General features: G+C 35.5%; 1 protein-coding gene across 2 annotated transcripts in view; it reads right to left on the bottom strand.

The window, feature by feature from the left end:
• LOC147010601 (CTP synthase 2-like) overlaps positions 1-13210 on the bottom strand; it is a 125652-nt gene that overhangs the window by 15050 nt on the left and 97392 nt on the right. The window contains exon 20 of one of the 2 annotated variants that reach the window (XR_015052293.1): positions 6865-8126. The exons of the other annotated variant lie outside the window; for it this stretch is intronic. The gene's annotated coding sequence lies outside the window, so the exon portion shown is untranslated. Of the gene's footprint in view, positions 1-6864; positions 8127-13210 lie in introns of those variants that run through there. 2 annotated transcript variants of the gene reach the window in all.

The following is a 13210-nucleotide window of genomic DNA, read 5'->3' as shown; positions in this document are numbered from 1 at the left end:
TATAATCCTGTTCTTTGTGTTTTCATGATATAAACTATGGTAAAACCATTATTGATTTTACCCTTATTAAATTCTTTTATTTGTTATTTGCTAATCGTGCTTCCACAAAACTTATTCTTGGCACCAAGTGGATAATATTCTTCCTTACGAGACTGATTTAATTGTTCCAGGTCTTCTAGGTTAATTTTAAATGACCAATTATACCCTAAATCATTCATATCATATCCCCATTGTTCTATTCTCAAACAAACGATACGCCCTTCTTTATAAAATTTTATTTTAATTGGAACTGTGAATTCTGTATGACCTGGAGATAAAATCAACACTTCTGTATCTTTGGAATACACAGCCATTTTATTTAAGGATATACAGTATATTGTGATAAATCACTTAATCTCACCAAGTCATTTGCATCAGTCGGGCTTGGATAATTAAATTTATTAATTTATATGCATTTTTCATATTAATATTTTTTGCTATACTATATTTCTATCATTCAGCCTGTGCCTTTGTGTAATAACTTGATAAATCAATATCCAGTACTTGGGATACATCAAAGATAGAACCATCTTTACCAACATAAGTCATTTATATTAGATTAAAAATAATGTCATTAAAAAAATTATTTTTGTTGAGTTGAAATAACACATACAGACATAATTGACCACAACACTTGGAATTTAATTATTGGACTTGAAATGTTTGATAAACACCATTCTGTAAGAATTTTATTACTTCAACAGGTGGTGGACCAAAACTATCAAAATAATATTTGTCTTGACTATTAAAAATACAAACCCAATGAGAACCATTCCCATTATTATCTTCTAAGTTCATAATAAGATTCTTTGTATGTTTAGGCAAGTTTGTTAATTCATCTCTCATACATATAAGCACATTGTGACTTTTTAATTTCTTACAATATTTGACAAGTTCTAAATTTGATGTTGTCTTCTTTCAAAATTCTTTAAACCACTCATCAATGCTCATTTATTTATTAGAAAGATATAATCCATTAACCCTTTAAAGTTATAATCCATTACCCCATTAACCCATTATCCCCTTCAATAATTACATTACCCTGTAATTATTTTACACCTGCTTGTGCGATAGAAGAAAGCATATCTCCAACAAACAATCTCGCTTTATCAGGCAGACTTTCAAGTTTTTCAGCAAAATCTACAATTACACCACTTCCACTAATTTGTTTCTCCAACTCTTTGTTATTTCTTTCCAATTATTTTTGAGCCCGGAGTTGAGCCTTCCTTTCGTTGTCAGTTTTCACCGCTGCTGATATACCACCCGTCAATGCTCCAGCCACAAAAAAATTACGTGAGACTAATCATAACACCATTATCTGTATCAATATAATTCTGTTTCTTCCAAAAGCAAACAATATGTATCAACTTCTTCACTCTCTCCTCTTTCAATGTATAGGGAAGTATCCACTCGATTAGACTTTATAGTTTCCTTTTGAGCACTCAGGTCAATCGCATAGATTGTGTACAGACTTTTAAATGCTGTCATATCCAAAATGGGTTCTTTATTTCCATTGCTTTCACACACCTTTTGGTAAGACTTGTATGCTTCAGCAATTATCATTTTTTTCCCCAATTAATTTCCAATCGATCTCATGGATAAAATGTTCCATCAAGAGAAATGCAAAGTTGTTTCACCTTAGCATTATCACTCAATGCATTATTCTTATCAGTAGCAGTATCACCATCTGGTTCTTAAAAAATGAGCCACAGATATCGTGGCTTTCCTTCCAGAACACCAAAATTCCACGTGTAAGTGGTTTGGTTCAGTTTAACATGTTGGCATCTTCTTTTAAGGTTTGATGTATGTGACTCGGCATGACCAAATGAGTCAGAAGTCGCGCGGCTCCATTGTGAGAAAATCACAGCAAGAGTTTGACGTCGGATGATGGCAAAAATATCCGATTTCTCCATCTCTACGGATTTCGATCGTAAATAGTGTGATTTATCATCCCACCCACCCTGAATGCGATATTGTGAACATAAATTATGTATTTCTGGCCCAAAAGCATCGAGAACCTCCTCAAAATAGCCCAGAAGAAAGCCCAAAACATGCGATTTTCCAGCGGCCACCATTCCGGTGTCGAACCTCACACCATAACACAGTGCATACCGATGGAAAGGTGACGTCACGGAGTTCCCCTTCATGATAATGCCAATGCGGGCAATGGCCAATCAGAATCGTTATCTACTGGAAAATATATGTTGCTAAGGAGTTTATGACTGACATTGTTCTGATTCTGATTGTGCAATGAAAGTTTGACCTCGATTTTCTCAAGACTCTGACTTTAAGACTTGTTGAATCCCTCACCTTTCGCCACCCATATCTTCGGCTCCACTTATCCGATTTACTTCATCTTGGTATTGATGGAAAGCTGATGATCTATAGAATCCAGAAAAGCTATCAGCGAGAAATCCCCACCTACCGACTTAAGACTCATTTGGTCATGCCGAGTCACATATTGAGTGGCTTCTTTGAGTTAAGTCATCTATTCAACATCTCTTCTGTTTTAAGATTAGGAGTATATTCACTAATATACCAACTAATTTCATCAATAACAAATTTATTCTGAGCAGCAAAAGCATTAGTCACAAAAAAAGGAATCTATTTTCATTATCATTCCTTTGCAGTTGAAATCTAATTTTAAGACCATACAGAACTTCATCATGATCACAAAATCCAAATATACCTTTAAGAGGAACTGCCACATTAAAACTATTACCTGCTTTTGTATCATCACTATACATTCCTTTCTTTTGACTATATCCAGGGTCTGTGTTTGTTCCCATTGACATATCAGGAATAAAACCTTCGACAGCCCCCTTTCCCATCCTATCACTAAATGAATATAGTGTAAATTTCATAATTTCAGATGTAGCAGAGATACAATCAACCGCTTCAACTTCTTGTGTTCCAATGCACAAACGAACACGATCAAATTTTTTTTAGAAGAAATCATTTACGAGTGTAGCGTTTGTGTTAGTCACAGCCTTAGTGAATATAAATTTACACAACAAGAAACTTTCAGCTAGATTCAAATAAGTTTGTTGATTATTTATATCAAAACTTTTTGTTCCATTTGCATTCCAGTCTGTTCCAGTTATTGCATTTACTTTGAAGTAATCCTCTTTTTTAGTAGAGTTTGCGATGACAATGGTATCATCCAAATCATAGATACTATCAATTGCGTCCTTACTTGTATTTATTTAGGAAAAAAGATGTTAAAACTTTTGAAACCCTGACCCAAGTATTTGAATTATTTTCGGTCATTCTTGGGGAGACAACTGAGTTTTGCCTTTCTTAATTTCTTTTATTGCTTGTAATTTATGAGATTCCTTTGGGGCATCTTTTATACTCTTTATAGCACCCACTACATTTCCCACAGCAGAAGCAGTTGAACCAATTAGGTCTTTATGTTTGAGAATAGTTGAACCTATACCCATGAGAGTATCAATGATCCCATCTCCTTTTTTTCTAAATTGATGTCCAACATCCCTTTGTCTCTTCGGTTTATAGTATCCTCCACCAAGATACATACCTTCACGCTTGTAGTATGGACAAAGGAACATCCCATCCCCTGTAATTATTTTATATTTTCCCAACTCGTGTTTCCTCACAATAACCATCATATTTATTTATTGGAAAACTTCACGAAGGTGAATTCTGATGGATATAATTTCTCCATTAAAAAAAATCATGCGATTATCTTGGTCGGTTAACCTAAAATTTACTCTGTATATGGTTTTTCCTGACGCAGGTAGATAAACCAGATTTTTGGGTTCCATATTGAATTTATAACCAATTGGGGTTGAGTATGCGCTGAATTAATATATTGTATTTGTTCTTATTCCATCATTATAAGCGCCATCAATCAAATCACAGTGAATTAATACCGAATTTATGCCTGAGGATATTTGAATGGCATTATCACTGTAAAACGTCCCATTAGTTTCAATCTTTTTGAGGAGAAACCCAATAACTCTCGAAATGAATTATCAATTGTGAAATCAACCTTGTAGTTATTTTTAAGTTTAATTGTTGATTTTGAAGTATGTTTTTGAATATCTACAACAATATTTTTTGGTTCATCACCCTGTTCTTTCATAAGATGAGCAATTTCAGAAGATATTTGAGAAATCTCATATGCTCCGGGTGAAACTTATTGTTTTGTATCCACTTCCCGGATTATAACTAAACGTCATTTTCCTCGGTGATATTAAACAAGGTATTATAAGTTCCCATGGACAATAAAGACGCCTCATATTCTTTTGTTGCATCAAGTTGTCATTCGTATGGGAATGAAGATGTGTGGTCGCTTGTTTTGAAATTAAAACTAAGGATTGTGCTTCTCATCTTATTTAATATGGGATAAAATGTCTTTGTATTGACATTTATTAATTATTTTCATGTTCATCAACTGGTCTAAAATGGCTGATGCCTCATTAAAACAATTGTTATTTACAGCCTTCTTACTCCCAAACAGCAATAACAGTCCATTAACTAATTGTGATGGGTCATTTAGAAGAAAACAAACACCTGAACCAAGCCTACTTAAAGCCTGAATAATGTGTTTCTCCTTCTCATTCTTCCTACTTTTACCAGATAGACTAACCCTATAATTAAGTGAGTCCAGCAGATCAATATATACCATATCATCCTTATTTTCCATGTCCAATGGTTGATCAAAATACTTTAATTCATCCCTCACAGTTGAACCTTGTTTTCCATCTTTTGTCAGAAGAAACATTAATCTCAGAGTTAGTTTAACAGGGGGGTGAGCAGAACTCAAGAACCTTAATTCATCATTAAATATCAATACCTTTTCTTGAACAAGATTAAATATTGCTGGTTGTTCTGTTGGAATGAGTCCTGCTTTGGTTTTTGAATCTGCTGAATATTCATTGTTTTGAAGAGCATTCACAACATAATCAGGGGGTTGATTAATCTCTTTCAGTTGTTGAAATAAACCTTCATCATCATCTTCGAATTCTCCTATATGCTCTAATTCTTTCTCTGTCATTTGACTGAAATCTTTTAACATTTGAAGTTTTTTAGGAGTATATTCTATTGTGGGAACTGTGGAAGCATCTATAATTTTTTCTTGGGAAGTTTTAAAAAGTGGTTTAAAAAATTTCTCTTGTTTTCTTTAAAATGCTTCTTCACCTGTTAGTTTCTGTCTGCATCTCTTCTTTATGTCTTCCTGTTGTTTTACAACTTTTGAAACCAACTCTTGATGCTCCTGAAATCTTCTTGCTCTTTTTTTCACATCCATTTATTTATTGGAAAATATCATTTAATGAATTTCGATCGTATACTCTTTATAGATCGTATACTCTTTGTTGTAAAAAGCAACAGGGAAATTTTCCTTTTCTTCATCATTAAAGTAGATGTGTTCAAATAAATCCTTTTCTTTAAATATTTTATCAAACCCTTTATTAACATTAATACGAGATGTAATTTCTTCTTCACTAATACTTGTATCTCTGCTTTTCATACGTTTGCGTTGAGTTTCTTCAACATCAAAACCGAATGATAAAATCTTAACCCCATTACCACTCACATATTTAATAATTTGTCTCATTCCTTCTGGATTTGTTTCTAATATCCCAAGACCACCGGATTTTAGTTTCTTTAACTCACTCTTACAATGTGAATATTTTGTTGTACCAAGAGAAACCTCCTCAAATATTTGACCTTCATTCCTCAATCGCATATGTTCCTCTACTGAAATATAGTAATAATTATTACTATATTTATTGTTTCAAGGGGCTCAAGATCTCGTATACTATTCATATTTATAAAGTAAAACTTTACTTCAAATAAAATTCATCTTCGGTACTTTCATTGGTGCTTTCACAATCATGTATAAAACTACTTTCATAACTATCGTTTGAACACAAACTCTCAGTATCATAACTGTCTTCTGTTCCAACAGAGATACTATCATCACTCTCATAATCTTCAAAATTTTCAGTTGAATAATGACTCATATTTAATTAGTAGAAAAAACATTACCATCTATATCTATGTACTTTTTTTCATTAACAGATTCAACTACTGCATTTTTTATATTCAAGGTAATTTTAAAATGGTCCTTAACTACTATTGAACGAAATGTCATTTCACCTGATATATTATCATCCTTTATTTCATCAGGATTTACATCTTTCGGGTTGTTGAAAAAAATACAAATTTCTCGTTGCATATTACAGATGGTGTTATATTTTCTTTCTAAAGCTTCATCCATAACGTTTTTCTTTTTTGATACTTTTTCTTGTTTCATTGCTTTTTCTAGTTTTGAATATATTACCAGAAGGAGAGGAGAAACTTTTGTTAGAGATACTTTAATTGATGTTCTTCCAGATATACTAAAAGCCCTTCCACTGAAGGAAATTGAAGAACTCATATTATTCACCATAATTGTTTTTATCCAATAGTTGTTTTATTTATCTTTATTCAATTTTATATCCTCGACATATTTCTCAGTATCTTTTACAAATGAAGAGATTGATTGAAACTTGTCTTTTGTGTCTTGATACATTGTATTTATTAAGTGAAAAAAGTTGTAGGATAAAATGGTTTTAAGCACATATTCACCTATAAATTAAACAAAATTTTCATCAAGAAAATTTTATTTTAAGCAAAGTTTTGTTATATAAATATGGCAAATACAACGAATTGCGAAGTTTGTAATCATGAATATAAATGTTATAAAAACACACCTTCAAACTAACAAACACACATTCAATCTTTTCAGACAAATATCTCCACTTGACCAAGAAACAAAACATTGCGATAGATGTGATAATGATATTCTTTATAATAAAAAAACACCTTCAATCACGCAAACACAAGAACAATGAAGAAAGGGAAGGTGCCACTAAATTCTCCATTGAAAACACTGATGGGGCATTTAAAGGGAATATAAAAATAAGATTGTTTCGCTTTCAAGACCCTGGACCATCTTCAAACATGGAAGCTGTTGATGTGGTTAAACAAAGTATTGAAACTATAATTAAAAACACATTAAGTGAAATGAAAACGTTTAAGTTTTACATGGGAGTAAAATTGAATATGGTAAGAGAAGGCGATGAAACTACTCCCTATATAAGGACAAAACCTCACTTTATCTCATCATTTCAAGATTTTGTAAGATGTGATGTTTATGATGAACTCCAGAGACAAGAACAAGATGTTGAGAACACTGTAGTAGGTCGTGGATTTACTATTACAAAAATAATCTTTTAAGATATACATATCTTAAAATCAGATCCTCTTCAAGCTTCTTCTTATATTGATTTACCAAAAGAGATAAAACTTAAGAAAGTGGTTGTTAATATTCAAAAAAAAGATAATAAAACATAAACCATCTTGCCAAAAGGTGACCACGTGTGACTTCTTTAAGGTCACACTGAGGTGAACAGAGCTGCTGTCCACCAGGAGCGACTCCTTGAGGAATATCTGCCTACGAGAGATTCCGATGAGAATCGTTCTACAGAGTAACCATGAAAAATATGCTTTTGCCTCATAACGTCACCAAATGACGTCATAATGTCTCAAGCTTGACATATCTAGAAAGCACTCATCGAGGTGTTCAATTTGAGGTACTACACGATATGGTTCCTAAAACTTGAAAATTTGACCTTGGGGTCAAATATGTTTGACCTTTGGTGCTAACCATGAAGGTCAAGGCCAATCGCCACCAAAAATTAATCAGCTGAGCGCCAGACCATGAACTATATTCCCATGAAGTTTGAAGACGATCCGATCAAAATTACTCAAAAAATAATGGTTTCGTCGACTCCCCTGATTTGCGACAAAGTGACCTTGACCTTTGACCTTGACCTTCAAAATTTTGTGCACTGAAAGGGACCTCTATAGGCCTCTGATATGCGAAGTTACAAAAATTTCCAATGATAACTGTGCTCTGCAGAATTTTTTATACGTGATTGCAGACAAACAAAAAAATAAAAAAATAAAAAAAAAACATACAAGCTGACTAACATATCTTGCAAAAACTTCGTTTTGGCAAGATAAATGTTTTCTGTGGTCTGTTCTTGCTCACTTACATCCTCCACAATGGAATCCTGAAAGGGTTGAACATTATAAGAAATACGAGAATACATTAAATGTTAAAGATTTAAAGTTTCCAATGTCATTGAGAGATATTCCTAAATTTGAGAAAATGAATAATCTATCTGTTAATGTATATGGATTAACGGATACAAACAAAGTTCAGATATTAAAAATTTCAAACTATAAAAATGATGAAACACACATTGACCTTCTCTACTTTACTTCAAAGGAAAAAAAAATCACATTATGCTTTCATCAAAAAATTATCAAGATTAACCAAATCACAACTATGCAAGAGAAAATGTAAAACGTATCCTTGCAAGAGATGTCTCAACTGCTTTCATACAAAAGAACGATTAAATCAACATTCGAAATACTGTAGTAATTATAAATCAACCGTAATCAATTTACCAAAAGCAGGTTCAAACATATCATTCAAAGATTTTAACAAATCTATAAAACATCTGTTTGTGATATATGCTGATTTTGAAAGTATCCTTGAAAAGATAGATACCGTTTCTCCAAATCCAAATAAATCATACACAAATAAATATCAAAAACATACTCCTTGTGGTTTCTGTTATATCAAATCATCTGTTGGTGATGAATACAACAAGTTAGAACGTCATAGAGGAGAAGATGCCTCAGAGGTGTTTGTAAGACGATTGGAAAAAGACTGTATAAGATGAAGAGAAATAATGGTTAAAACCTATAAACCAATGTCATTAACAAAGGGAGAGAAAAAGGAATTTTGAAAGAACAGTATCTGTCATATTTGTGAGGAGAAAATTGAGGGAGAGGTCAAGGTTAGGGATCACTTTCATCTTACTGGTAAATATAGAGGTCCAGCTCATTCCCATTGTAATCTTAATTACAAACCCCCAAACTTTATTCCTGTCTTTCTTCACAACAATGCTCACTATGACACACATCTATTTATAAATGAACTTTCAAAGACATCTGAAGATATTTCTGCCATTCCCAACACAGATCAAAAATACATCTCATTCACAAAAACAATTCATACATCCACCATAACCCATATCAGATTTCTTGACACATACAAGTTTATGCAAAGTCCATTATCTAACTTAGCATCAAATATTAAAAACTTACCGAATCTCAAATCACATTTCTCAAATCAAGAAGAGATTGATCTCTTATCACAAAAGGGAATACAGTAAGTCCTCGCTTTTCGCAAGGGTTGCGTTACTGGAAAACCTTATGATAAGCGAAACTGTGTTAAACAAAACATATTTTCCCATAGAAACCAATGTGTTAAAGGGGGGATGTGTTTTTGGCTCGGAATTTTTTGGACATAAACACAAATAAACAAAACACACTCCTCGAGTCGTGGAGACTTACCCCGAGGCTGGAGGAACGGAGTTGATTGCGGTGGACAAGTCACACTTGCGGAGTGGCAGAATCGTCCCCCTCTTCACTTGACACTGTGCTGTCACTTTCTTCACCAGCAGGAACGGTCTCTTGGCAGCTGGTTGAAGGAGCATCCTGGATGGTGGATGGAGTTGGTGCTGCATCTTTTGGCTTGAAAAATGCATGGAGAGTGGGCTGGATGGCTTTCTTTTTCTTTGCTGCATAACGTTCCTTGTAGTAACAAAGGGCATCATAAACAACACAGCTAAAATCAGTGCTCCTTTCAAGATTTGGATCTTGCTCGATAACAAATTCTGTGGCACTTTCAAACGAGCTGAGGATTTGGCTGAGGTTTTTCATGGTGAGATGCTCGGATGAAGGTGTCACAGCATCTTCTTCTTTCTCAAGAGCCCACTGCTGTTCCAACTCCATAAGATCTTCATTGCTTAAGGGTTCTGCATGAGACTCCAGTAAGTCATCCACGTCCTCTTCGTCAACCTCTTCAAACCAACCTCCTGCGCCAGGTCTACAATTTGACTTGTAATCAACGGAACATCAGCAAACCCCGTGAAATTGTGGACACACTCGGGCCACACTTTCTTTCACACAGCGTTCATTGTGGAGGCACTCGCCTCCGCCCATGAATCCTCAATGTTTTCCAAAGCCATTTTTATGTTGTATGTTCACCAAAACTCCTTGATTGATAGCTTGTCCTTATCAGTTTTTTTGATAAGCTGCAGCATGGTATGCTTAACATAATAGGCTTTAAAAGCAGCAATAACTCACTGATCCATAGGCTGTAAAAGTGAGGTAGTATTTGGTGGTAAAAATACTACCTGCACGTTTTCACACCAGTCTTCCATTTGCTGAGGATGGGCAGGAGCATTGTCTACAAGCAGCAAAGATTTGTTGTCAATGTTGTTCTCCTTGGAGATACTTCTCAACATGATCGGAGAAGTAATTGATCACGTAATCGTGGGTCAATGCCCTAACAAACGACGCGCTTTTTCTTGTATCACAGCAAGAGATAAAGGCATGCGACGTTTAGTTTGATCTTCTATCCACACACATAATAAACGCTTCATGTTGTGCATGGCACCATCTCTCATTCTCGTTAGTGTCGTTGCACTCGAACTGGTCGCAATCTGTGATATTTTCTTAATCTTTGCCGAACTTTGAACGATCGAATGTACAGTCGATGCAGCGATTGCTGCGCGCGGCCGATTTCCGTTGTCCCTTCACCTCGTTCATGTCTTTTAATTATATCCAATTTCACCTTCAATGTGACAGCCTTTCGTTGTCGCTTGAAACGAGGTGTGCTCGGCTAAAGACTTGTGGGTCGCTTGGGATTCATACTGGAAGGTATGCAGGCGAGCGTGAAGAGAATACGTACAGTACAGCATACAGTACATGCGCAGTAAAGTGAAAGTATGTTTATGCGCATCCTGTGTGATTGTTGTTTTTTGCAGGCAGTTTGAAACTTTTTTTTGCGTTTTTCCTTGCAATGACATTACGATAGGCATAAAATGTTTACGATAATTGAAAAATTGGTCATTAAAACTAAATTACGAAAAATCGAAACTACGATATGCGAACTTCCGGTTAGCGAGGACTTACTGTATATCCGTATGAGTGCATGGATTCATTTGAGAAGTTTAAAGAAACACAACTTCCTTCGAGGGAAAGTTTCTATGGCAAGTTGAATCAAACTCATATTTCCAATAGAGATTATACACAAGCTAAAAAGGTTTGGGAGAAGTTTAATATATAGACCGAGAGCTCGTGACGGAAGATTTCACCACATTTTCCCAAGAAGGTTTGACCCCTCTAAGTTACTCATGCCACTTAAGTCATTCACAAAAACTTTGTCAGCTGCGTTCCAGTCGGTGTGTCTGGACCCAAGACCCCCTTGAAAAAACCCCTTTGGGGGTTATATTCACCCCATCGAATACATGGATCAAACTTTGCAAAAACAAAGTATTATGATGGTAGATTACATAAATAATAAAATTGACCAAATTTCAGGGGGGGGGAAGTTTGGTCAGACCCCCCCAAAGTACCCCTTTTCAGGTTTTGATTTACCTTATAAGTTACATGGACTAAACTTTGTCAAAGTAAAGACGTAAGATGGAAGATCACAAAATTAATAAAACTGACTGAATTTTCAAGGGGAAAGGTGTGGTCAGATCCCCCCAAATTGGTACCCATCAGAATAATCCACTTTGGGGTGGTAATTTACCCCACGAGATCCATGGACCATTTTTTGTCAAAACAAAGAAGTATGATATTACATCACAAAAATAATAAAACTGAACAAATATCAGAGGAGGGGAAGGTGTAGTCAGACCCCCACAAAGTACCCCTTTTAGGGTTTTCTTTTACCCCATAAGTTACATGGACTAAACTTTGTCAAAATAAAGATGTAAGACGGTAGATCACAAAATAATAAGACTGACTAAATTTTCAAGGGGAAAAGTGTGGTCAGATCCCACCAAATTGGTACCCTTCACAATAATCCCCTTTGCGTAGTAATATACCCCACAAGCTCCATGGACCAATTTTTAGTAAATCACAAAAATAATAAAATTGACCAAATTTCAGAGGAGGGGAAGGTGTGGTCAGACCCCTGAAACAATATACGTGGTTTCGTTGTCAGACACTTCCAGTATTTTTACGTTCTCGTATCAGGTGTTCGGCGAAACAGAATGCTCCTACTATACTTATGAAATTCCCTCGGCATCAGGATTCTCGTTTTTACAGTTCTGCTTTTTTAAATGCATGGTCTTATTTAGATATACTGTGCACCTGGCGAATCTGAAATGAGAGCGTTCAGGGTATCCGCCTGCACGCACCAGCATAAGATTCCATCAACTCCTGGATTACGGTATTTCCGAAGTTTGTCAACAGCGTTATTGAAGTGGGATTTCCGCGTTTTCTAACTGCAACTCCCCCGTCAAAAGTAGACTGTCAGGTGAGAATTTGTTGTCATTTGATCATCGATTTGTCACTAGATTTGTCCTATGGACGTTGTATTCCGCACTACCGATTCATTGTGTCCAATGTGAAGAATGTACATTCTCAGAGATGCCAACTTTTGGAAATCAGAATTAGGGAGGATTTGCAACCGACACCAAATAATGTGCGCGAAGCGCACATCTCGAGCGCGGAGCGCTCGACCCTTGCGGCGGGGCCCAGGGCCCGCCTTAGGGCCCTGGAAGCTCTGGGGTTCTAGATGCTCTCTAGTGCCCTCTGAGCCCTATTTTGGAGCATTTAACATGTTAAGAATTCCCACTTTTTGAACAAAAAAAGGGGAAAATTGTGCACTTTTTAATGTTACATGTATGTTAATATTAGTAAGTTAGGGGACAATCAAAGATTAACAAAAAGCACAAAAGAAGCAATATTTTTCTTACCTTACTGGCTGGTACTACTGCTGCTTGCTTTTTCCATGGCAGCTTTGCTGAGTGACAGCTGTGTGGCTCTTTTAGCCCTTCTGATTATGTCTTTGCTGTATTCTCTCTGGTAGCAAGGGGTGCTATGAGCTAGTTTTTCAATTAAGAGAGCTTCCAGGGTTTTGACACTCAAATTGGGACGAAATTCAGTATGATTCTTCCGTACAAGACCGAGTGCCCGCTCACATGATGCGTTCGAATGAGGAATGACCAAGATTCCCTTCATCACTTTGCTCAAATTAGGATACTTCTTGGCACCAGTGCAGGGA

The sequence above is a fragment of the Eptatretus burgeri genome, chromosome 16 (genome assembly GCF_056783735.1).
Source record: "Eptatretus burgeri isolate ZD-2024b chromosome 16, Ebu_testis_v1, whole genome shotgun sequence".
In the NCBI taxonomy this organism is placed as follows: domain Eukaryota; kingdom Metazoa; phylum Chordata; class Myxini; order Myxiniformes; family Myxinidae; genus Eptatretus; species Eptatretus burgeri.
The sequence above is the reverse complement of the archived record's forward strand: the minus strand, read 5'-3'. Positions and strand labels throughout refer to the sequence as shown.